This window comes from Hermetia illucens, chromosome 3, assembly GCF_905115235.1.
Source record: "Hermetia illucens chromosome 3, iHerIll2.2.curated.20191125, whole genome shotgun sequence".
Lineage (NCBI taxonomy): Eukaryota > Metazoa > Arthropoda > Insecta > Diptera > Stratiomyidae > Hermetia > Hermetia illucens.
The window spans coordinates 59,543,042-59,568,049 of record NC_051851.1 but is presented as its reverse complement, the minus strand read 5'-3'; the positions used below and the strand labels follow the sequence as shown (position 1 = coordinate 59,568,049).

General features: G+C 39.9%; 1 protein-coding gene across 2 annotated transcripts in view; it reads right to left on the bottom strand.

Annotated features, from left to right (window-relative positions):
* Positions 1 to 25,008, bottom strand: part of LOC119651996 (serine/threonine-protein kinase 32A) — a 394,508-nt gene that overhangs the window by 299,047 nt on the left and 70,453 nt on the right. For both annotated transcript variants that reach the window (XM_038055918.1, XM_038055919.1), the window contains exon 2: positions 6,645 to 6,679. The gene's annotated coding sequence lies outside the window, so the exon portion shown is untranslated. The remainder of the gene's footprint in view (positions 1 to 6,644; positions 6,680 to 25,008) is intronic.

Below are 25,008 nucleotides of genomic sequence, written 5' to 3'. Positions count from 1 at the left end.
CTGTTCTCGGGTCTTAGATCCAGGAAAGTGTTATTGGCGTACAGTTTTTGGAAGCCAACAAGGTCACTTTTCACTTTAAATTTTTTTGCTCGCCATGAAGTCAACATTTCTGCCGCATAAGACAATGATCTTGGCAGTCCCTCCGTATTGCACGGAGACTTGGTTCCTTGTGTCGGAATGATGAACGTCGGCCTGAGACTGTGATATTTGGAGTTGATTTTGAAGTCTGAACTGGATACTGGTTGCTGTGCCGTGGATGATGGCGGATGAAACAAAACAAATTGGTGTGTATGGCACTCCACGGTGCCAGCAGTGCGATTTGAACCGCGACCTTTCATACGACAGCCTAGTGCTCTAAATACTGAGCTATCCGGACACCCTTCTCTCCTCTTCTCACTTAGAATTATTATTCGAAAGGTTACTAAACACAATGGTTCACTAGCTACCGTCGGAGAAACCAATGCACATATATATGCATATCTCCAGTTCCTTCCACAGTGCAGCAGATGAGATTTCACACCCGGGCAACAAGATCGAAATGTTGGCGTTTCACAAAGCGCTGGATGCGGCGGGTTATCATCAGAACCAGTAAAAATAGGAAGTACAGCTGTGATATTGAAGTTCCATGAACTCTTGGACAAAATGTGGACCGACATGAAAATGTGGACCGATTACATACGCAATCGACAGATCTAACACATCCAAAGTGAAGCAGGCCCTATTTATGAAAAAGGCTGGAGAATTTGCTGTCGAAATCCTAGGGGAATATCGTCGCTGGGTATCCAAATGAAGCTATAGTCTTCTTTAAGGAATATAGTAGGCGAGCACCAAATAACAAAAAGGCCTACAATGACCTCTGTCTAGTGTAGATTTGAATTCCTGAACAAACTAGTTAATGTCATTAATATAGTGACTGTTCGCATAAGTAAAGTTGCATAATCAACTGACAATAGGCTTCTGATCAAAACAAGGAGACTTAACATTATTCAGGATCTCTCTAAAACATATTATTTGGAAAGATGCCACAAGACCCAAATGAAACTTTGCTTGAAAAATGATGTTCGCAATTAGCCTAAGCAGGTTATATACTTGTTCTGACAAGATCGGGGGTGGGCTCCAAAAAGCGCTAGTATTCAAAATTTGACTAAACAGTTGGTGAAAGACAATGGCATAAACCCCAAAGAATGCCAGTTAGGTAGAATGTTTTATAAAAAAATACCTTAAATCAAGATAAGAGCTGCAAAGGGAATTAATGAAATGTAGGAAGTTAAGAAGGGGATCATCCTTGTTAGCAAAAACTGCTGCCAATAGCAACAAGCCGACAACTGGAGGCTGGGCACTTTATATATGACGGTTTTGTGCTTTTCTTTGTGGCGAAATTTCGGTATGTGAATATTTCATTTTTAGGTACTTAAAGATTCAATTGTACTTGGAATGTACGGCAGTTCATAATACAATTACGTTAATATTTCTCGTTATTACAAAAGTTGAGAATTATTTAACAGGCCGCTCAATTTACAGCTGGTAAAAATGCTATCCCCTTATATATATTTATATGAACATGTCAGTTACTAGTATATGAGGCTATTGATATACATATGTATGCTACAAAAATTAACTTTTCATTAACTTAAATAATTTTGACTTACTACACCCAGCGAAAGAATTATATGTGCAAAAATATATTTGGTATGATTTCTTTTTATAATAATTGTTGTTATTCATTGAGTACGCAGATAACTTCGTGTATGTGTGTAGTTTCTTAACACAATCGGTTTTTTTCATTTTCGCTCTGTTGCGGTACCGTTATTTAACAAAAACCTGCGGCGGCGTCTGTCTGTTGAAGGAAATATTTATATGTGCATTTCAATAGCGATAGTGTTTTGAAGCGCGCAGTGTGAAAGTAATTACGTTTTGTGAGTATTTTAATCAGTAAGGAAATTCAAGAAGAAGGTAAATTTATATTTATAGATTAAAATAGTTATTTTTCGAACAGAAAAATTTTTTTTAAAGCACTATGCCACGTGGAACCACTCTGACGGAAAATGAGCGTGGGATCGTAATTGGTCTTCATGAATCTGGTATGAAAATTGGGGAAATTGCTGCAAGAGTTAATCGCCATCGGAATACGATTAGAAACTTTCTGGACGACTCTCAAAATTATGCCAAAATCAAGCGAAGTGGAAGAAAACCCATGGTTTGTGATAGGACCAAACGGGAAATCGGTCGCCTAGCTGTGTCCAAAAACATGAGTGCTGGACAAATTAAAGCAGAACTGGATCTGCAAGTGACTAGGCGTCGTATTCAACAAATTTTACATGAAAGCAGTAACATTCGATATGAAAACCGCAGTGCCAAACCCAGACTCTTCCCTCAGCATAAGAAGGCACGTCTCCAGTTCGCTGAAAAATATAAATTTTGGCACGAAGAGTGGCGAAATGTCATCTTCAGCGATGAGAAAAAGTTTAATCTGGATGGACCAGATGGTTCCCAAAAGTATTGGCGAGATTCCAGACAACCACGACAGACGCGCTACTCTCGCAATTTCAGCGGCGGATCTCTGATGGTATGGACAGGTTTCGGGTACCATGGAAAGACACCAATTTGCTTTATTTCGCATAAAGTCAACGCGCAGATGTACGTGGAACTCCTTAACGATGTATTGTTAGACTTTGCTGAAGATATTTATGGTGAATCCTGGACTTTTCAGCAGGACAACGCTTCAATACATTCTGCTAAGTTTACAAAGCAATTCTTTGCTTCCAAAAATGTGCCTTTATTGGAGTGGCCTGCTGTCAGTCCAGACTTAAATCCAGTGGAGAATTTGTGGAGTATTCTTTCTCAGCAAGTCTATAAAAATGGCCGCCAATTTGACACCCTCAAGGACCTCAAAGAAGCTATCAAGGAAGAATGGGCCAAAATCGACGATTCTACGCTCCATTCCTTAATTAATTCTATGCCATTTAGATTAAGTCAAGTGGTTTATAATAATGGAGACCATACTAAATACTAAAATATCAATTCTTGTTTTTATAGCTTATCTTTCTTATTTTTTTTATAATCTAATTTACTTTTGCACATATAAATATTTCCTTCGGAGCTTAATTTTTTCACTTTATATTGACTAAAAGAGCCAACAGAATAAAAAGGGCAATCTATTTTTTGTATTCTTATATTAAACCTGTTTCAATAAAAATATAAACAAAATCAAATAAAACCACTTTTGTTATCAATTTCAAAATAATTGTTTGCACATATAATTATTTCGCTGGGTGTATAAGCTGATAAGTACCGGCAGTGCCACGGCTTACACTCTGTCCGATATTGCTGTAAAATTTTGTCCTTCTAGGATGAGCGTGAAGGTGTAGTTTGACCGAATTTCAATTTGACACCCAACGTTTACTCATTATAACAGTCAGATACTTTATTGTTGGTACAATTTGAATTTTATCTCAGTGGGTTTCCAAAAGTAACAATGAGTCCTTCCATTTAATACGCCACATGGCCATATTCTGAGGAACAAATGTATATCTCCTGTTTGCACAAATACATATAGTTCATAAAAACAAAGAGTCGTCGATGCCAGAATAATTCCTGGAAAGTTAATGTGCGATAGAAGGCAGATGACCGCTCGGAAAACTTCGAAATAAGTGGAAGGACTATACCGATATAGTGCCAAATTGGAGGATGCTGCAGCTCTCTTTCGACAGACTTCGAAATAAATTGGCGTAGGATTGTAACGTCATATAAAAAGGACCAAGGCAAGGCTTGCTTACATGAAAATTTTAGCGGTTCAAGTAATGCTTGAAATCATAGAAGATCGATTCCGTTTGCAGTCCACTAGGACTTCATACTTTTTTTCAACTCGAACATGTCTTTGCCACTCTAATTGTCCCCGGTGAATTCTAATTCGAATAACTTTATATCCTGTAGGAAGTATCTATTGTAAAATGCTGTCAACAAAATATTCAATGATCATCTACATCTGCCTCGGAATAAAGATTCTATTTTCAGCGGAATTGTAAATTGAAAATTGTTGGGATCAATACATTTGGGTGATTTTGATGATGAAAAGATACGAACCTCATTTCTAACATCGAAAGCATTGATTAAAAAGGTCAAGTAACTTCCAAAATACTTTCAGTTAGAATTTACTAACACTAAATGCTTTTTGATCTGAGTTAGATAATAATGCCAATAAACATAAACTAGAAGGCAGAAAAATACCCGGAAGAAGATTAAGCTTGTATCATTCGTAAAATATCAGATCTACTCGAATTCTTCATTTTTCGAGAAAAAGGCGACGATGAAAAGGAAAAAGAGTGAAAGTTTTCACAGGAAAACTTTCCTTCAGATTGAATTTTCGAAATACGTTAGGAACTTTTCAGGAAGGACCTTTGTTAGATTGCAAAGTTTGAGTTCCTCAGAATAAATCTATATATTTAACTTATTTTGAGAGATTTCCTTTTAAATAAGTTGAGAAGTGAAATTCGGATAATTGAATTTGAATAAATAAATTGATGAGATCAAATAATTTCATTGGTGTGAAAAATACACATATAAAGGAGGTCATGAATACCAAGAATAGAAAACAATTTTCTAAAAATAAATGAGGATGATGCTCACAAGGTGATTGAACATTCAGAAATAGACAAAGGCAAATGTAGGCGGAGTTGGATGCGATGGAATCCTAACTAAGGCGTAGAGAAAGATTTGTGCATTCGAAATTGAGGGTTGATTCGGGTTAAGCGTGCATGGAAATTCTTGCATTGCAATCTGCGCAAATCAGTTTTAAATCTAATTTTTATGACCAGGCTAGCACATTCACATATTTGATTGAAGGATTTTTTAAAAAAGTACCTTCTTGCCGTAGCTATCTAAATTTCTTCTTTCCGCTCTATGCGGAGGAGAATCGATATGTTGTCATAGGAAATAAGGTGTTCGTTTTTCATTCGAAATAGAGTGAGAATATGTAGATTTTTGCCCGAGGATCCATTGTTAGAAGTATGTCAACGACACTTTTGTGGATTTTTGTCACTTCAAGGTTGCTTTTGGATATTTGAATTAAGGCATGGTGATTGGAAGAGTCCGTGGGTGTACACCCACAACAACATCTGCAACCAAATACATACAAAGTAGAGCTACTTTGTACGGTGTCCATTCAAGCATTTGTGTAAAAATCGATTCAATGCCTGTTTGTCAGTGTGCCACATCCATCCCTTTTCTGTAATATCTAGGAAGAGTGCAGATTTTTTTCGGAATATGGTAATGTGATGAATGTGAATGAAAGGGTTCAATTAGTACTTATCGACAATGATCTTAGTTTTGATCAAAGATAAAGTATAGGGAAATGAGGGCTCAAAATTTGTGCTTCAAAAAATGAAACAGATCCCGTTCTCAAAACCAATCTGAAAAAATACGATGATGCAGCTACATATATGAAATCTAGGCCTCCAAATACATCCTTGTAAATATCTGGTCAAATAAAGTTAATAATGGTATTTTACAACATTTTAGAAATTTTTCCAAGAAGTACATATTTTTTTATGAAAATAAACAACAATATATGGTATAAGGCCCAAGTTACCTTTTTCATATAAACCTACGTATTCCAAACGTCCCTTTTTTTTGGAATCTTAACGATCATCCCTTTCTTCCACTCTCTGGGAAAGGTTTCGCATCCCAAGGTTTCTGTGCGAGTGGTAGAAGCAGATTTGTAGTAACTGTAGGTGCAGCGAAAAGTAACTCTACGGGGACATCGTCAAGCATCGTGGTGAAGTGTTCCACCTCTTCAGTTGTTCATCATCGTGGATGTCGTGGAAATCGACCGTTGGTGCCCTTCACAGCAGCGAAGGGATTGCGGCCACAAGCAAGCTCTTTCATGATCCGGTATACATTCTTGAAATCATTGCGATCTGCGGTTTCTTCTGCTTTCCTGACCAGTGCTATAGCAAATTCTTCCTTGTCACGCATACTGAAATTCTCGGGATTTTGCTCGATATCGGAATTTAAGCGCATCACGCCCGCATCACTCGCAGCGGTCAGTAGAGACTTCAATTCCTTGCGTTCATCGATCCGTTTCAACGATTCCGGAGTCAGCCAGATTTTGTCACGACTTTTCGGGACGTGGCCAACGACCTGTGTAGCACCCAAGAAAAGAATATTTTTGAGGGCGGCCCAATGCTCGTCAATATTGGCAGACAGGTTGTTCAGTATATTTGCCGAGCGATCCGCAAGATAGTTCTCCACTGTCGAGCGATAGTTGGATCATACAAGTGGTCGATGACCTACAACCCTACGAGTAGTAAACCACCATCAGATGGTGATCTCTTTCAAGACGATGTCAGCGTCTCTCTTATTACGTTCATCTAGGAGACAAGTCCCAAATCTATTGCTGATCGCGATGTGATCGATCTGATTGCTCGTATGGCGTCGGTAAGTTAAAACCTAACTGACCTTATGGCAGGCTCTGTGCTCAAAATATGTATCACCAATGACGAGGCGGTGGTAGTTTCAGAAATCCACGAACCTCTCACCATTATCGCTGTGGTCGCCAAGACCCTGTTTAGCTATTACATATCCGAGCAAGTTGTCGCCAGAGCCCACCAGAACTGATCAGAACTGGTACATTTTTAGTGACTTACCTTTTTGGCTCTTCGAAGCTAGACCACTGAAGAACCTGCAAAAAGCAAAGATTTTTTTATATTCTTGAAAATGTGGTATTACATCTAAACAGAGGAAATCTTAATAGTAATTGGAAACATTTTATATTGCATTGTATTTCTCCTGTTCACTGCTTTATGAAGTATAAGGCATCTACACAATCTCAGGTTTCCATAAGACCATGTTACAGTTTCAATACCATAATTACCTTAATGCTGTGCAAGTGATAAGTCTACAGCAGCGGGATAGAACAAATTCCAACAGAATCATTCAAGGCGCCCCTGCATCCGTCAATATTTATTGGAAAATATTGTGTATATGAGATGAAATTAGAAATCATCATATCTATTCCTATGGGTAATGCAGACTGCTAATAATAGCGGCTTGTTGATGATATCGCTACTAAAATTAATTGTTGGATTCAAAGAGCAGATACTTCGGGTTGTGTGCAGAGTTTGGAAGCAAGAAATGCTCTAAAAATTTGGCTAATTTACAACAAGTCATTTAGATAGATGGAAAAGGTACAGGAAGTGTGGAGACAGAAGGACCGATTCATTAAGGGCTGCATTCGAGACCACAGTGTATGTTATGCAAAGAGCAACAATTAGTGACCGACATGTAGGAAGAACTATCAAATACAAAGTACGAAGATACGAATCAGCCTTCGTGTTGCACGCTAAACATCTCACAAATAATATCTGACGATTTCATCCTGGGGGCACGGTATGAGGTATCCGGTTAACAAGGGTGAATCAAACATAAAACCAGGTATGATGGAGGTCAATGTTGAAAACCCTCTACCTTTTAACGGATCTGGTTAGGGTTGGTTATTGACTTGACTTACCTCAGCGGCCCCTTGGTAAGGGCATTTTTTGATAGTCCTGTGGCGGGCAAGTGTCTCATAAAATATGCTTCTGATACCGGGATGTCGGTTATTTTGCAGCAGTATCCACTAGTCAACTACATATAGATTAAATAGATGCAGGAAGTGCGGAGAAGAGGGTCATATCCGTTGCATGTTCTGCGAAGAGAAAGAGGGAGTGGACGAGCGGCACGTGTCAGGTGGTAGCATCGTAGAGCTACATAAGGTTGACACAAATCAATCTCAATAATTGCAAGAGAGCGCAAGACTTGCTCTCATAAGCTACTGAAGGGTTGATAGCGGTAATCTGGGGGCCTTAGTATTCTGTAGTTCGGTAGTGGTACATAGGTGAATGATGTAGTTGGAAACGCAGCAATATAAGTATGCGAAAGCAAGCCATTCAAAAAGCAGTTGTCTTCCTGGGAGCCGACTTTATAAGGAAGAAATTCAATGGCCATCATAACTATAGGTGTTACATAGCAGCAATAGTGTATTTCTGGGAGCCGACATTATAAGGACAAAAGCCAGCGGCGTCCATATCTATAGCTGTTACGCTCCTCCTAGTTCAACAATACCACAATACGAGAATATGCTACAGAGTTTGGTGTCGGACACTAGAAACCACAACCTCAAATTATCGCCAGCATTTTTAGCCAGGACTGGAAAGACTGGGTGATGAACACCAGGAGCCAAATCCAAACTTCTCAGAGCAATAGCATTGCAATAGCTAATATTGGATGCGTGCTCACCTTTGGAAATATCGGGTAATTGTTGATCTGATTTAGGCCAATACCTCGCTGGGGGAAAAATGGCCTTGCGGATGAGAGAACACTACACCAATAGTGACCATAAGACCATCTTTCGTGAAGGAGGTAACTGCAGAAGGTGCAATAGGAGGATAGCTATCTACTTTGTTGTGACTTTTGAGGAGGAGACATCCCTGGCGATTTGAAAAGGTAGTCACGATCCGAAGACTCGCGCTCGTGGGGGCTAGCGCTCAACCATTTCGACCACCCACATGGAGCAGAGTTTGCCAAAGGACAAAGAGGAAAGCCAGAGCATCGGGAGCTGAAGAAAGAATATCGAGAAATCCATAGAAAACTTAAGAAGGAAGTGGAATTGTTACAAGACGCCGGTCTCCCCTTTTCGAAATAATTACAAATCTTTTACTAAAACACCGAGAAAGTGGACCACACCTGGTTCAACAAAATGTATTCTCGATTATGGATAAAGAATTGCGAGAGATCTGAGTGCGAACTGGAGATAACGAGGCTCCAGGATTGGACAGGTTTCTGAACATAGGCCTGCATATGACTGCTAAAATCAGGCTCATATAACCTCAGACAGAATGGGAATGGAGCGATGGGTTGAGTATTTTGATGAACTGCTCAACAACTAAAATGGCGAGTTGGAGGCCAGGAAGACAAGGGGATGCCCTAAAATGCGTCCCCTTCAACCTGTCCCTTGAGAAAGTGATTCGTGATGCTGATGTAAATGCGAGAGGTACCATCACCTTCAAGTCCACCCAACTACTGGACTACGCTGACGATATTGACATCATGGGAAGAACAATCCGAGATGTACAAACTGCCTTCATCCAGATCGAGCAAGTGGCACGAGATCTTGAGCTACACATTAATGAAGGCAAGGCGAAGTATATGGTGGCAACGTCAGCGCCAAAATCAAAAGAACGGACAACATCGAATCGCACTGGTCAAACGAAAACAATATGAGACTACAGTTTTTAGACCGTTGAAAATTTTTCCTATCTACAGTCGAAAATCCCAACCGATAGCGGCTACGATGATGAAATCCGCGCACGGTTGTTGTCAGCCAACAGAGCCTATTTCAGTTACAAAAACTGTTTCGCTCGAAACGTCTCACCATAAGGTCAAAACTCTTACTTACAAGACTATGATCTTGCCAGCCCTTATGTACGCTTCGGAGACTTGGGTTCTTAGCAGAGAAAACTGCGAGCTCTCTCCGAAGAATTTTTAGCCCCCTACATGAGGATGAACGATTCCGTAGCCTATATAAAGACGAAATCCATGAGCGATATCATGACCGTTTGGTTATGGATAAAATCCGGCTCAACAGGTTGTGGTGGGCGGGTCACTTAATCCGAATGGTTGAGGACAATCCAGCCCGGAAAGTCTATAAGGGCAATATCTATGGTAGAAAAAGAAGACGAGGCAGACCATGCCTGAGATGGAGCGATGGCGTAGGTCAGGAAGCCAGATAGCTTTTAGGGATATCGAATTGGTGGACGTCGGCGTAAAACCGAGGTGACTGGAGTATTAAGGCAGGCCTAGACCGGATACTGGTTGTTGCGCCGCTAATGATGATGATAACCACATTTGAATCATGCGTGGTCGAAGGAGTGTTTTCAGTCTAGTAGAAGAGGCAGAAATCAGTTGTGGTACCGAAGCCTGAAAAATCACTTGACATATCCTCTTCATATCACCCAATACATCTTTTAGACACTTTGGGGCTAGTTGTTTCCGTGCGAGGAAGCAACGTTGGTTTGTTTTGCAAATGATCTGGCGGTGGTCGTAGCAGCGAAGCACTTCGAGGACGTGGAAGTTGAGGGTAATAAAGCCGCTCAGGCTATAGGTGAGAAATGGTAGGACGGCCAACATTTAGTTGCCGGCTGCATCGCAGGGGCGGTGAAGTCCATCCTCCTGAATATCGCCGGACGGGAGCACTGAACAACACGATGATCCGGAGAAGGATTAGTTCCACATACTGGCCAATTACGCTAAGGGTGTGCATCGTATATATGACGATACCGGATGTGGCAGAGAATGATTCTCTTGAATCCGCTAGTAAATGATGCGCACTGCCTCTACCGGAGAAAGAGAGTGAGTTCACCCCAAATGATTCATGACTGCAATAATGCATGATTTTAGAAAAAGCCGCTGGGCCCATACACTAATCCCGCTAGTCCATTTACTGACATGATAGCTACAGATCTCACCCTCCTCAATATAGTTATCGGACCCCATAGTCTCGTGAAAGAGGTACTGAGGTCGGAAACCAATTATCACTGTGAAACAAAAAAGGCTTCAGGGAGTAAATCGAGCCGAGGAAACGCGACGGACGTGTGGTTTAGTTATGTTGTCTAGAGCAGAGCCCTTTTCGGGAGATAATACTTCACGGGGAATATGGATGGAGACGTGACGAGACCTTAATAAAAAAAAATATCGAATTTAGCAATCAATCATTATGTATGTCTGATTGGTGCTAGCTAGGCTGCTGAAAAGAAGATTTAGATTACGTTCGGGAGAAAAAAGCGATGGCCAGCATGGTAATGTAAGGATGAGTGAGTCAAAAATACTGTCTAATCGTACTGAGACTATTCACGGTAGGAGACAAATTTTGCGAACTTCTGAGAAACTGACTTGAGAAAATTGTCCGACAAATGGCAGAATCGATGGGGTAACTCTGAAAAAATATAATAACAGATAATTTGCTATTTCTTCTCAAATATTTCAGCCAATTAGTTTCTTAATGAAAAATCCATATAAATTTCCTCAGCGGAAACGCGCCAATTGCATATTTTATGATCGCAATTCAATATCTGCAATTAAATAGAAATGTATCTTAGCTTTGAAGGTTACAGACATAATGACACTCATTATTAACTGACACGTTCTATTTGACAAATATTATTAGCTTCACCCTTGTCAGCAGGAATTACAAGAAAAATCGTGGAAGAAGGCAAGCATAAGGTTGAAAACGGGAGAGCATTTTAAAATATATCAGGTTCTCGCTTTCATCCACTTCCAATCCCTCCAAACGTCCGTATCTCTTGCGGCTAAGTCAACCATATTTTCATTTTGAAAAACTCGCTTTTTACTTAATGGAGTATTCAACACGTACAAAATGCTATGCAGAAAATGAAATTAAGGAGTTGACGGCTCAATGAATTTCCACATTTAGATCCTGTGACGGAATGGAACGCGCGGAAAATGATGTGAAAACCGGAAAAGAGGAAATCGATGAAACGCTGAATGGAAAATAATTTCAATATTTTTTGAAGATGAGGATGATAGCCAAAGAGAGACGGAACTGTGTTAATGGTCGGAATGTGATAAGAGCATGCCATTATGGTTTCCGTTTCAGGAACAAGATGATTTCCTTAAGTGACATGCTACTTTTTACCTACATATATATGAGTAGTATACAATGCGAACATTAGCGAAAAGTGGAATCGAAATTTAAGAGGGAAGTAATTGGAGAAGACACTATTGGAGGAAGAGAAGACCCGGCTGATTCCCGGTATGCGTAATTGATTGCTTTTAATGAAACTGAAGAAAGTACTCTCCTATTAGTGCAGACAGGGGTGGGACTGAATGTATCACAAGGACAGAGAGGTTTGACACAAATTTATGTTTACACTGATGGAGATAAAATTGATAATCGAATTTGTCATAATTTAATTTTTGAAATGGTAGCGTAGCATCAATGAAATGTAAAAGGTTTTAATGTAGAGCGAAATGAAAAATTCAAAATATCGAAAATTTTAGTTATTATTACATCAACGCTTTCTTTGTGCTTGCTCGTCCCTTTGTGTACTATTGACATAGATAGTAGGTCAGGAGTAGGTCAGAAGTAGGTCAGAAGTAGGTCAGAAGTAGGTCAGAAGTAGGTCAGAAAATTACTTGAATGAACATGTAAAACGACAAATTTGATTGAACTTTCATGGCAGGGAGACCTGCACAAATTGTATCCGTTGAAATTCCGACATTATAAGCATTTTAAAAAGAGCGCGATCTTCATTTGAGTATAATTTGTGGGCAAATTAGCAACTGGAAACAATAAGAAAAAAGTCGGAATTAGGAAGCTGGTTTTTCATGCATGAATGGTTTCGTAGGCTTTTTATATAATAATATTTGAGTACACGATGGTTCCATTTGCATATAGTTCTTAAAATATACGCACTGAGTATCTTCGATTATCCACTTTAATGTGATACTGATATCCTGTGTCTTGTAATGCAGTAAGTTTGCTTGAAAGAGGCAGTTTGGAGCTATTCCACTTTTATTGATAATAGTAAGATTTTCACAAAACTTCCGGTATGGTGTTCCATATTATGCCTCCCCCTCGAACATCTCCTTTTCATAGTGGGGCAGTCGGCAATATCTTACTACTACACTAAAGATGTCCAAAACACAACACAACACAAAACAGAAAGTTTATTAGACATTGCTACACTACCAAGTGTGGCGATATCCCGACGGAATGTGGAGACACGTTGGTTGCCCAGGTTCAACTCACCCTGGACGTAGCAGACGCTTCAGTTAGCAGCGGTTTGCACATCAACACTCATGCCTATAAACATAAAGGTTAATCATGTCAATAAAGTAAAAGGATGTAACTCACTATATGCGTGAGCCTTCACAGTTCCCACCTTTTCACCAAATTTGGTGTCAATCGCTGCTACAGTCTCCGAGAAAAACGCGTCTGACGGACAAACAGACAGACAGACCATGCCAAGCCGCATAGGATCTGCTAGCACAGAAAGTATATGCAGAGGAAATCGATGTTGCTATTGTCTGCGAAGCCTCCATCACGGTGTCTGGGAAACAGACATAGGTGGAAAAGCTGCGGTGTGGGCTTGCGGCTATCGAGCCTTACAGCAAACAGTGAAGCACCGCCAACACGATTTTGTAAGGGTAAAGATCGATGACCTCTGCATATACAGCTGTTATGCCGCCCCAAGTATGACAATAACAGAGTAATTGCAACATGCTTGATAGAATGACGAGAGACGTCAAAGACTGTAGCCCCAAAATTATTGCTGCTTAGGCAATGGTGTGGGGAAGCCAGAAAACAAATGAAAGGGGAAGAATCCTACTCGAGGTTTTCTCCTACCTAAACATCACCCTGGCTAACATCGGAAGCGTAAACACATTTAGACTTGGAGAGCTAAGATCCGTTGTAGATCCTACTTTTGTAAGTGATTCGCTGGTCAAGCATCTACACTGGCATGTTAGCGAAGAATACACGCATAGCGACCACCAGGCGTTATATATTACTATTGAGAAAGGACCCAGAACAATAAATTCTCACATGAAGAAACCAGAAACAGGTTGGTCAGCAAGAGCATTTGATGAGGATACATTTCGTGAGGTATTGCAGTGGAACACCGAGTTTACTGAAACGGCCATAGAAAAGGCATCGCAGCTGTCTCAACAAATATACTGAGCATGTCACGCTTCCATGCCAAGACGAGCACATTTTCGGAAGCCTAACCCTAACTACTGGTGGAACGCTTAAATAGCAAAGTGTCGTATGAAATGCTTGAAGGCCAGAAAGTGGATTCAACGGCCAAGAAACATGCCAGAGTATGAACAACGGTACCTCGAATATAAGCAAGCACGAAAAAAGTTGAAAAGTGGGCCATCATGAAAAGTAAAATTTATTGCTTTAAGCGACTCTGTGATGAGGCAGACTCAGATCCATGGGGAGGAGCGTACAAGTCCGTTACGTCAGCAATAAAAGGCAAAAGGTCCCCTCCTATTATGTGCCCCAGATTATTGTGGAAGATAGTTTCATCAAGTGGATGGCGGATTATTTGAACTTTGGCCAGCTTTTGGCCAGAAATAAATGACGTGTTTGCGAATTAATTAAAAGCGCTTCAAGCACGCTGCTCCTAGAGCGGAGGCAGAGGCGGCGTCTGATGAGTTCCTTCTGCCCTGGATGAAACTGTAGTTGTCTATATAGAGTGGTGGCCTTTTTCAAAATCAAGTCTGCTTCCTGATCCTCCAACGTCTGCCAGCATTGCAAAGGACACAACATTCCATTCGCCTAATGTTAGAATTACCATTCTGACCACTGGAGTTATCACTCAAGTTAAAGAAGTGTCCGGATAGCTGAGTGGTTGTAGCACTAGACTGTCGTACGGAAGGTCGCGGTTCAAACCTCGCTCGTGGCAGTGGGATTTGTATCGTAATTTGACGTCGGACATCAGTCGCCTCAGCTGTGAATGAGTACTTGAGTCAGACCACATTGCAATGTAGGAGACATTGCGCTGTGCGAGATGTAAGTGTCCGGATAGCTGAGTGGTTGTAGCACTAGACTGTCGTACGGAAGGTCGCGGTTCAAATCTCGTTCGTGGCAGTCGGATTTGTATCGTAATTTGACGTCGAACATCAGTCGCCTCAGCTGTGAATGAGTACTTAAGTCAGACCACATTGCAATGTAGGAGACATTGCGCTGTAGTGTACCGTTACGGTATTGAATGAAGTGCCCTACCACACTTCAAGGGCCTGATCCAATATGGATTGTTGCGCCATCGATTATTATTATTAAAGAAAGCAAGCGCGCCCTCTCCATGTCCTGCTTAGTTAGGTAAATGTCCTTGCTGGTATGTCCTTTCTTACCCAATACGTAGATAAATTGTTCTTAGCATAATTGTAATTCGAAATTTGCACAGTGCTAGTCAGCTTCCCGTTCTTTTTGGTAGGGAATGCATTGAAGGCGTTTTTATTTTAATTGCCAACCCAAGGAAGCATCGCTATTTTAATTGAATATAAGTTACGTTGAAATAATAATGGCTACCACCTGCAAAGCATGATATTTTCCCCATTTAGGCTTTCAGACATTTAGGTGTCCCATGGTTGTTCAGACTAAAGTGAATTTAAGTCTCCCTTTCTTAAGCGGAACAAAGGCCACGGAAAAGGAAGAATACCACATGATGATTTGGCTAGAAATGGTACAATACTGTTCTCCCAGAAAGCAGTAGCACTTTTTAAAGGTTGTCACCATCCTTCAAATACCTCAACAAGTCTAAACTTTTGACATATTCATATAAATGTTTTTTCAATTGAACGTACATACAAATGTCCACATAATTTTTAGTGAATATAGGTATATGTCGTCGACATGACTATTTGCGGCTAATCAAATATTCCTTTTGGGGCTAACCAGCAACTCGAAGGTTATTTGACATCTCATGTTGTAGTCCTTCACAATGCCAGTTGCAGGAAGCTCTTCACTGTGAATGAGATTTTTCCGATGCACTTACCCTCATAGTCATCGCCACCATGAACTTGAAAATCCTTTTCGAGGGTGCTTCTGCATGCTTCTTCCTTACTTAATAGGATTTTCCTGGCTTCAATAGTTGATTGGTCCTCTCACCTTTCTCCGTTTGGCTCTCTCTACGATTTCCACTTGTCCTCATTTTACAGAAGGAAGGCAATCATGTCAGCCTACATTGTAAATTGAGGCTTTCTTGAGAAATCTATTTCGAATCCTGATTTCAATCTAGAATGTCTATAAATTGCCCAAAGTCGTTGTGTATTTACCCTTGAGATTAAATTGGAGGGCCAATCAACGCTGAGGAGCGATTTCTTATAACTCCGAGTATATGTAGAATGTAACTAAAGCATTCACTCAATAAGATTGATCGGCAGGACGAGCTGAGGGTAGGAAAATAAAGAGACGAGAAAGTTCCCACCTTGTGAAAGAACATGCTAATTAGTTGAACTTTGTATTTGAATTTTAGATTATTTGATGAAAGTTTCATTTATTCTAATGTCGAAGTCGATTTGAAAACTATTGGATTTCGAGCGTGTCTGATTTCGTGGTATTCCCTTCGCTTCCGTAACTTTGATGTAAGCTAATGGAGTTAGTTTGTTAATTATGTTTTCTCAGTTCACAGTAAGATGGGGAAGATTCTCTAAATTTCGAACTTTGCTTTAATCAAGGAAATCTGATGCATGCTGCGACCGAGCGTCAAAAGGAAGGACATCGAAGCAAAGGCCATGAAAGCCTCATTTCGTTGATAGATTTAAAGGTTAAATTAAATATTATCGACAGGATATAAAAACAAAAAAAAAAAACTTTTAATAACAAGCAAATGTGGAATATCTATAAACGAAGCTAGTTAAGCGAATTTCACGAGCAGTTAATCTCTGACGAAATTGCCCTCTATTAGCGAAAAGTCCATTTTACGCGGTAATACGTTCGTGGTATTTTTCAGCCAAAAAAATTGCTGCGAGAAGGAGATATACATATGAACAAACCATCCGACATAGATGCGAATACTCTCATGGAAACAATTTTACGGTCCGTAGGTTTTACTTTTATTTTATGGACGTTTGTTCTCAAGCATGTTTCCAATTAGTTCAAATTGAAGTGGGGCCCAACAGTTTTCATTTTTTGTGGCACTAGGCTCAACAATACAATTTCATGGTTTTTTGACGGCCCTAAAAGCTAAAAGCTAATTTGTATGTATCGCCATATACATATGTAGATGATTTCCCATGCAGCAATAATAATTTGAAAGTGTACACGGGAGCCCGATTACGTTGTCCCTCTTGAATAGAATAAGCAAAATATTAGTAAATTTACAAAAGGAAGTCGCAGAAGTATCGAGAAAAAGGACGTCTAAGAATAGGAGCAATAAGAGAAAGACACAACCGGAAGTGATCATCACCTCCAATCGAGGTGAAAAGTCATATGCCATTATCATCAAAAGAGTCACTAGCTGGGGTGGAAGCATTAAGTATTAGACGGCCCTAGCAAGGAGATCTTAGTTTGGATCTCAAAAATTTTAACAAATAATCGTAGGTAAATTCTTGAGCGAAATCGAAGAATCATTGAGACAGAAGGCAAGCATAAGGGTTAGCTGGCTGGAGATCAGTGTAGTTTGCAAGGATATCGATGAAATTACCGCGACTTAATGAGATAGACGACTATTATTAGTCTACCAGTGGATACAGCAACCACACAATTGGGAGCAAGGGGAGTAAAAACAGGTTAGGTTATGTATCAATTTAGGGAGCAGATGGTGCTTAAACAATGCTTGGGATGTCTTTGTCCTGGTCACAGAAAAAAAACATATACCAGTTCCAATCACAGGTTCACGCCATTAACAATTAGATAGCCATTTCAGGAAGGACTGCGAAGTAGATCCGAATTTCATACTTCACAAGGGGAAATAGGGTGATGACCATCGGTAAATAGTAGGCAGCAGTGGGTGTCAGAAGTACAGCAGCGCCTTAACCAAATATTGATTAATATTGATATACGTAAAGATGCAAATGAGCATCACCGACTGCGATGTGAACCATATTTGAGTCACAGCGGCCCTTTCAAGAAATGGGCAAGGCCTCTTGATGAATGGACGGCGTCAGGACCTAAGAAATTAGTCCGAGCAAATCAAATACGTGTTTGCACGCTAAATATTAACACCCTCATTGGAAACATCGAGGAACTCGTAAAAGCCCTTCGAAAAAAGTGCATTAGCTGCGCTCTACAAGAAACCCGGTAGTCTGGTGCCAAAAGTTGCAACGTAGGAAACGAACACCGTAAAAATGACTATAAACTTCTCTATTTTGGTAGCCCACACAATCAATACGGTGTTGGTATTGCCATCTCAGAGAGTTTCCGTGGTGCCATTAAAGTAGTCAAACGATTCGATCACTGGCTCACTATTATATCAGCTAATTGCATATTCACTTCATTTCACACCATGTACGTACCACAGGTAGGTCGCGCAGATACCGAAAAAAGGCCTTCTGGCAACTTGTCGATGCAAAAACGTGTAACGTGCCTACTAATTACTATATCATCACTGCAGGCGACCTTAATGGTTATGTGGATGAAAAGGCAGACGGTAACAGATGCCATGCGGAAAAGGGTTTGGAGGGTGGCGAGCATATAGTCGACTCTCCGGAAAGCCATGACCTTGTAATTGTGAATCCATGCTTCATCAAACAATTGTCTCATCATCCTACATTTTATAGTGGGAACAGTAAAACGCAAATCGACGACATACATTCTCATAAGACGCCGACATTTTACCACCATCGCTGATTGCAAAGTTTTTCCCTATGCGACCATTGAACCTCAATATGGAGCATTGATTACAGTTTTACAAACGAAGTTACCAATAAAACAGCACGAAGAACGCACTGGTCCGCCGCCTATTAAATAATGGGGAAGAAGAAATGATCCCACGTATGCGATTGAAATGCGGAAGGATCGTAGAATCAAGTTGAAGACGCGATTCACAAAAGGGCCTATGCAACCCTCGGGATCACCATGCCAGGTAAGCAGTTCGAAAAACGAAATGCCTGACTTTAGAATGACGATGTTGAAATAGAGCCCCATGAAAAGAAACGCCTCTACCACAAGTTTCGCAACAATAAAATGCTGGCCATTTGGAAAATTTACAAGAATGTCAACCTGGAAGCAAAAATGATGATCGCAGTCACTCGAGTGACCGATTACAAAGATTTCTACAATAAACTAGACATTCGGAATGGCGAGAGAGATCTGTATGAACTTGTCAAAAGCCGACACGAACGCACCCAAGATGTCGAACACTTCTGTGGTGTTAATGACAAGAACGATATTTTACTTATCGACGTCAAGCCGGATAGTCGGTGTTCAAAGCAAGCATTTGTTCATGTTCTAGTGGTTCCACCTGCCAGCGCCACTGAAATCGAGGAAGCAATCAAACAAATGAAATTGGGGGAAGCAACAGAACTTGACGACATCGTGGTGGTTTAGTGAATTTTTCGATCGGGTTATTGAGAAAGGCAAAACACCATCTCAATGGCAATAAAGCACCACAGTTGAAAAAACAAAGGTGGTCCAGGAGAGTATTCAAATTACCGTCCAATCACGTTGCTGCCCATACCATGAAGATTTTTGAACGTTGTAATGATCTTGATTGGGTAGGAAGATCAGACGATCAACCTAAGTGGCCGACAACGACCTAAAGGGCAGAGCTATCTCGAAAATCTAAAAAAAATTGGCAAAATTGAGATCCACGGCGTATCATAATCCGATCATTGCCTCTTCTGCCTCAGATCGTGATAGAGGCTCGGCCCTTGAGGTTCCTTCTCAACCTTGACATTTTTAGGCCATTATTTTAGAGGATGTCCCTACTACTGCGGGGTTAGGGAGGAAGAGAGAGGAAGTCCTCAAATAAAAAAAAATTAATTACAATTCATTCTATATTCTTAAATTCGTTCATACATTCCTTCATAAAATCATTCATAAATTCCTTCAAAAAAAATCATAAAAAAAATATAAACAAAAAAAAATGGAAAATAAGAAAATATGTAAAAAGGAACAAAAAAAATCCAAAAGTAAAAGAAACAAAAAGAAAAAATATATAAAAGAAAAAAAATCGAATAAAAACAAACAAGAAACGAAATCAAGTCAAAAAGAAGAAACAAAATTAAAAGAAATCAAAATCAAAAATAAAACTCACGCCATGGTTCGCTCCGAGCTTCACGTGGCGTGTAGCTGCTTGACACCTTTCGCTGTAAATAATTACGTATTCAATGTATAAATTTCTTAATTATTCAGAATGCAACACTTTCGATGGTGTCGCCGCTTTTCCTCGGTCAGATCTTACAACTTCAACATATTGCAACAACATTTTAAGTTCTAATTTGAGGTTCCCAAATGTAGTCCATCCTAATTAGTATAAACTTCTTTGCATAATGAAATCTTCTAGGAGATTACTAGAACCGTCGACAATCCACTTGGTTTGCGTTTAGCTGTTTATCCCGCAAATAACGAACTACATCGTCGAATCGTTAACCGCCTCGAGCGATTTTTCTCCTAGCACAAGAACCCTGCGAACCTGGGGTTTCCATTTTTGATAGCTCGAATCAACAGTACGGACGAGATTCCTTAATTCATAATTAATTCCGCCCATCGTATCTAAGGCCGTTCCCCGTGCCAATCAAAGACAAAACTTCTTTCCTTCAACCCGCTCCGCACAAAAGTCTCTCACCTCCTCAACTCCTTTCTATGTCTACCGCCCCTCCAGCTGTTCCCAAGCACCCTTCCCTTGCCGCTACGATGCCTTGAGCTCTGTTAAGTTGATGTTCCAGCAATATGCGCGTATGCCTGCGGATACGGCAAATCATTCCCCCCTGTCAAGATTAATTCGCCTGAATGCAATCAATAATGTGCAATCTGCGGCGAACATTAGGGTAATTGCATATTATGAAATGCATTAATTCAGAAAGAGGCGAATGAGATTTGATTCATCCACTTGACCAAGCGCACTATAAAACATGCTTCATAAATTTAAACAAGGAACATTAGCAAAGAAGAAGAATTGAAACTATATTTTTTGATTTAAGGAAGGAGGGTTACCAATGAGGTAAACTGTACTTTAAGAAGGAATTTCACTAAACTCGCGCGTAGAAGTTAATTACTATTATATATTGAACGAAATGTGTGAACGAAATGTAAACTTGTTCGATTCTCACCTGACCCTGGTGAAATTAGGCTTTGCTTTGTGGTACACACTCACTGTGGCATTTCTGACCTGAATTTCCTTTTTTTTGAAAGAATAAGGAACCAGAAAAGAAAATTGAACTGAATAAATTAATTATAAATACATTATTAAATGAAAAAAAACCTAAAAGGTAAGAAAAATTTCCAGTATTGTGGGATAACGAGGAATATAGCTACATAGTCCATACCAACAATATAATATATATATATATATATATATATATATATATATAACCAACAAAGTATGTCAATTGAAAACAGATTTGAAATCCATCAAAAACCAAAACGAGAAAACGGAGAAAAATTTATGAAATTATTTATCAAGAATGCGGCAAGATATACCTGGAATCCACAAAAGACTGATGCACATGAGGGTCGTAGAGCAATTTAGTGGACTGTACAAAAGATTTCACCTGCTGACACGAAAATCGGTGGCGCAATTACATCAAGGATAAAAGGTAGCATGCGAACATTACAGAGGTCATCAAGGAGTTAAATACAGTAAAGAAAATGAATTCCTAAAAACCTATTGTATTTTAAATACACCCGAACATAAAATATTGAGTGGCAAACAGAAAGCAATTATGTCCTTGAACTTTTCATGAAAGTGTAATTTTATTTTTTTACAAAATGATTATATTAATTGAAATTCATAAAATTTCTCTTTGTGACTCGCAAAATATCATATTTGGTGAATGCCACCACAAACAAAATCATTAGGCAGAAAAGTCAATATCCTTTTTCATTCATTGGAAAAATTGGCTAAAAAATTCGATGCAAATGTCGACTCCCTCAAGTGTGGCTTCAACTTCATTAGTGCCATAATTTTCTGCAATATTTCGTAATAATGTATCAAATTTCCAGCAAAGCTTCTAATAGCTACATGCATCCTTTCATATAAAAGTTTACAGAAATTCACAACTTATTCTTTGCCTTTGCATTGGTCAACCTAATCATAGCTCACGTGTTGCCATTAATGATATACATATATTCATATGTAAGTCCATGAAAGTGAATTTACTAATAGTTGTTTGGCATTTTCCACTAAATTAAACGTTACTACCAACCTCTCGAACTGATTCATCCAGAAAACTTATAGAAACTGATGTTTGCTGCATTTTCCCCTCTTGAAGAGGATACAAAGTGGAATCGATCCTGCTTGTCACCTTTTCAATGGTTTCAGGTTGTTCATTGTTTCTATAGCCAGAGAGAATTAAACAATAACATCAAGACGAGGTTGTTTCGCGTCAGTATTCCCTCTCTGCTTCTATATAGGAGCAGTACATGGAAAGTCACTTGCACTATTAGTCAACAGTTATAAGCTTTCATCAATTAATGTTGCGGACAACAACTATTTAAGAAGTTGTTTCGCGTACTGATCGGGTAAACGTCCATGTTGATAAGGAGGTAGGAATGGCAGTAGATAGGCCACATATTATGGAACGTTCCCTACTCTGAAATCAAGGTCAAACAACACTTTGCCTACTGTGATGGCTCCTCAATTAAGTTGCGACCCTACCTGTGGCCAATGTAAGCAACGGTCTACCATGGGTAGGTAGCGGCGCTGTCCCTTGCAATACGACGATACGATATAATCCAGATGCGCGTGCTCGAATTCAGATGATGCTGGCACAAGGGTCCACACTAGCGTAGTTTCATGATTAGCTACTTTAAAGCGCTTAGAATTATTTCAACCACGAGTCCAATTCTACTGTTGGTGTTGAAATATGGCTAAACATTCCTTTGTGATACTAACTTACCGTGGCATTTGTTAGGTAATGCATTATCAGTTACAGTGTCTTTTTGGAGGCTTCAGAAGCTAATGTAAATTTGCAGATCCAGTTGACTGGCAAATGCTAAGTGCCAAGCATTTAGGCACGGATGATTCTACCTACTTAAATTATAAAGGGGCGCTGGTGGTGGTGGCCGGTGGTAGGTTAACGGGAGCATCCGTCGAGAATTCCACGCAATATCGAGCATTTGTGAAGAATGGTATATTCCTCCATGGTTTGCAGACTGTGTAAGAGTCCCAGGACATCAGGGGAAACCTTGAGAAATTTAGGTACAATACCTTCAGCTGACAATATTATGGGAACTACAACCAGTCGCCCGAGATGCCAAATTTCTTGGATTTACCGAGCCAGTCGCTCATAGTTCACCTTTTTCTCCTCGTATTTCCGGTCAATGTTGCTATTATGGGGGATACCAACATCAATTAGATACGCGGAACGACCCGTCTTATCAATCAACAGTACGTCAGGCTTTTTCTGTGGAAACTTGCGGTCCCAGTGCATGCTGTAAACATAACTATCAAGTAGTGCGTGCGGTTCTCATCGGTAAACCGGACATGTTCCCGTGATCAGCCCATGCTTGTATGCAAGATTTTGATGGATGATCTTACATACAGCATTATGCCTGTACGTGATTATATCGGTGCTATTTTATTCCACCCAGAAGGACTCTTGAAATTACTACTTTCCCTTTTACGTTACTGCGTTTTATTGTACTCTGGAAAGTCAAGTGGTAGCGGAATTTGAATTTGATGTTGAATTGTTACTGACCGCTATCGCAAGGCAAGCGGAAATATGGTTTTGGCAAATGTAACGATAATTTTGCGAAGCTTGTGAATTTCTGCTGTTTCTACTACCTCGTTGATATCTATCTTGCGTGTTTCGTCCGTACCTTTTCTTAGAGTAGGACATTACGATGGCTTATATGATCGAGCTGTCCTTCAAAAGTAGAGGGACTCTGCTACGAGAAACCGCGAAAGTGGAGCGCTCAAACTCCGATACCGTTCGAAGTCGCTAGAAGTTCAAAGTATTGTGCATCGTGATACACGGGAAACCGAGGTTAGGGTACGTAGAACTGACTTTGTATATCGCATCAGGAAAATTTTGTATGTGGTCGCAAATGTTTCCAATCCCACGATAACGGGAAGCTAAAGAGGTGGAAGGAAAATTTCGCACGGTTTTTAATTGTATCACATCCGGTGACGTTCGCCTTTTGTGGGTAACGGAGTGAAGTGGCTGACCTTGACACTCTCGCCGCCGAGCTAACCGTTACTGACCTTACAATTCTTGCAGATCTGATACTTTTACTCATACGGAAATGCTGAGAATCTGAGACTTTTCCCAGAGTAGGGAGGAAAGGGATGATCATGAATATTGCAAAGAACGGCACCCTTCTTAAGTGCGACAATTAGGGGGGTATCTGCGTGTTCCCAGCAGTCGTAAAGACAATAGTTAATATAATCCTGGAATGCATCATAGAGCATCACGAAAGGTTGATTAACGAGGAACAGGCTGATGTCTGGATACCCCTGCACTGGCTACAACAACACCCTGGGTAACGACATGGTAAATTGAATGATAGCTAAAAGACCATACTCCTTTTTCTTCAGTGTTTGTCTCGTTCACAAGCGGGGTCGGCCCGTCGTGATCGGATCCGCCATTTTGTTCTATCATAAACCTGATCCAGATGCAATTGGGAGGCTTTCAAATTGGTTGCCATTCAGCGTATCAACTTAAAAGACCACACTATCGACCAAGAGGGCAGGGCTACCCCCAAAAATTTGAAAAAGGATGTCAAAATTGATCGGAATCATCCACCTGCAAATAGTGGTGTGCTCTCTCGAAAAACTGACATTGTCTCTGACTATTGCTCACCCCCATAAGACGGTACAACATTCGTAAAGGTATAGTATATATATAACCTTTCTCTAGTAAGGAACTTACCTTCAGCACAAATGTTAATATTGTTAATAAATGGAAATTTTATATTTGAATAAAGTAAAATATTTTGATTTAATTTATTTAACTTCAAGAAATACTTTTCCTATACATCAGAACTAAACAAGTTGGAACCGACCCTTGAAGAGTGTTACCAAATAAAATTCTCTTGGTTCATTCGGTCGTCTTTGGGAGCATTCACATCATCAATTCAAAGAAACTATATGATGCATAAGAAGTCCAAATCAAGATTAATGAAAATACTAATGGAAGTTGTACAGAATATTAGGGAATATTGCTTTCATTCATGCTGTTAGTGATGTCCTGCTGTAATGTTCTGCTTAGTTTTCCTCGTCATCTTACGAAAACGAAATTACAAAGCTTACTTCATCAACATCGAGAGTTACATTCCAGAAATCATTAATTAACAAATTATCAATAGGTATGTACATATAGTATTTCCTGAAGCCACTTTTT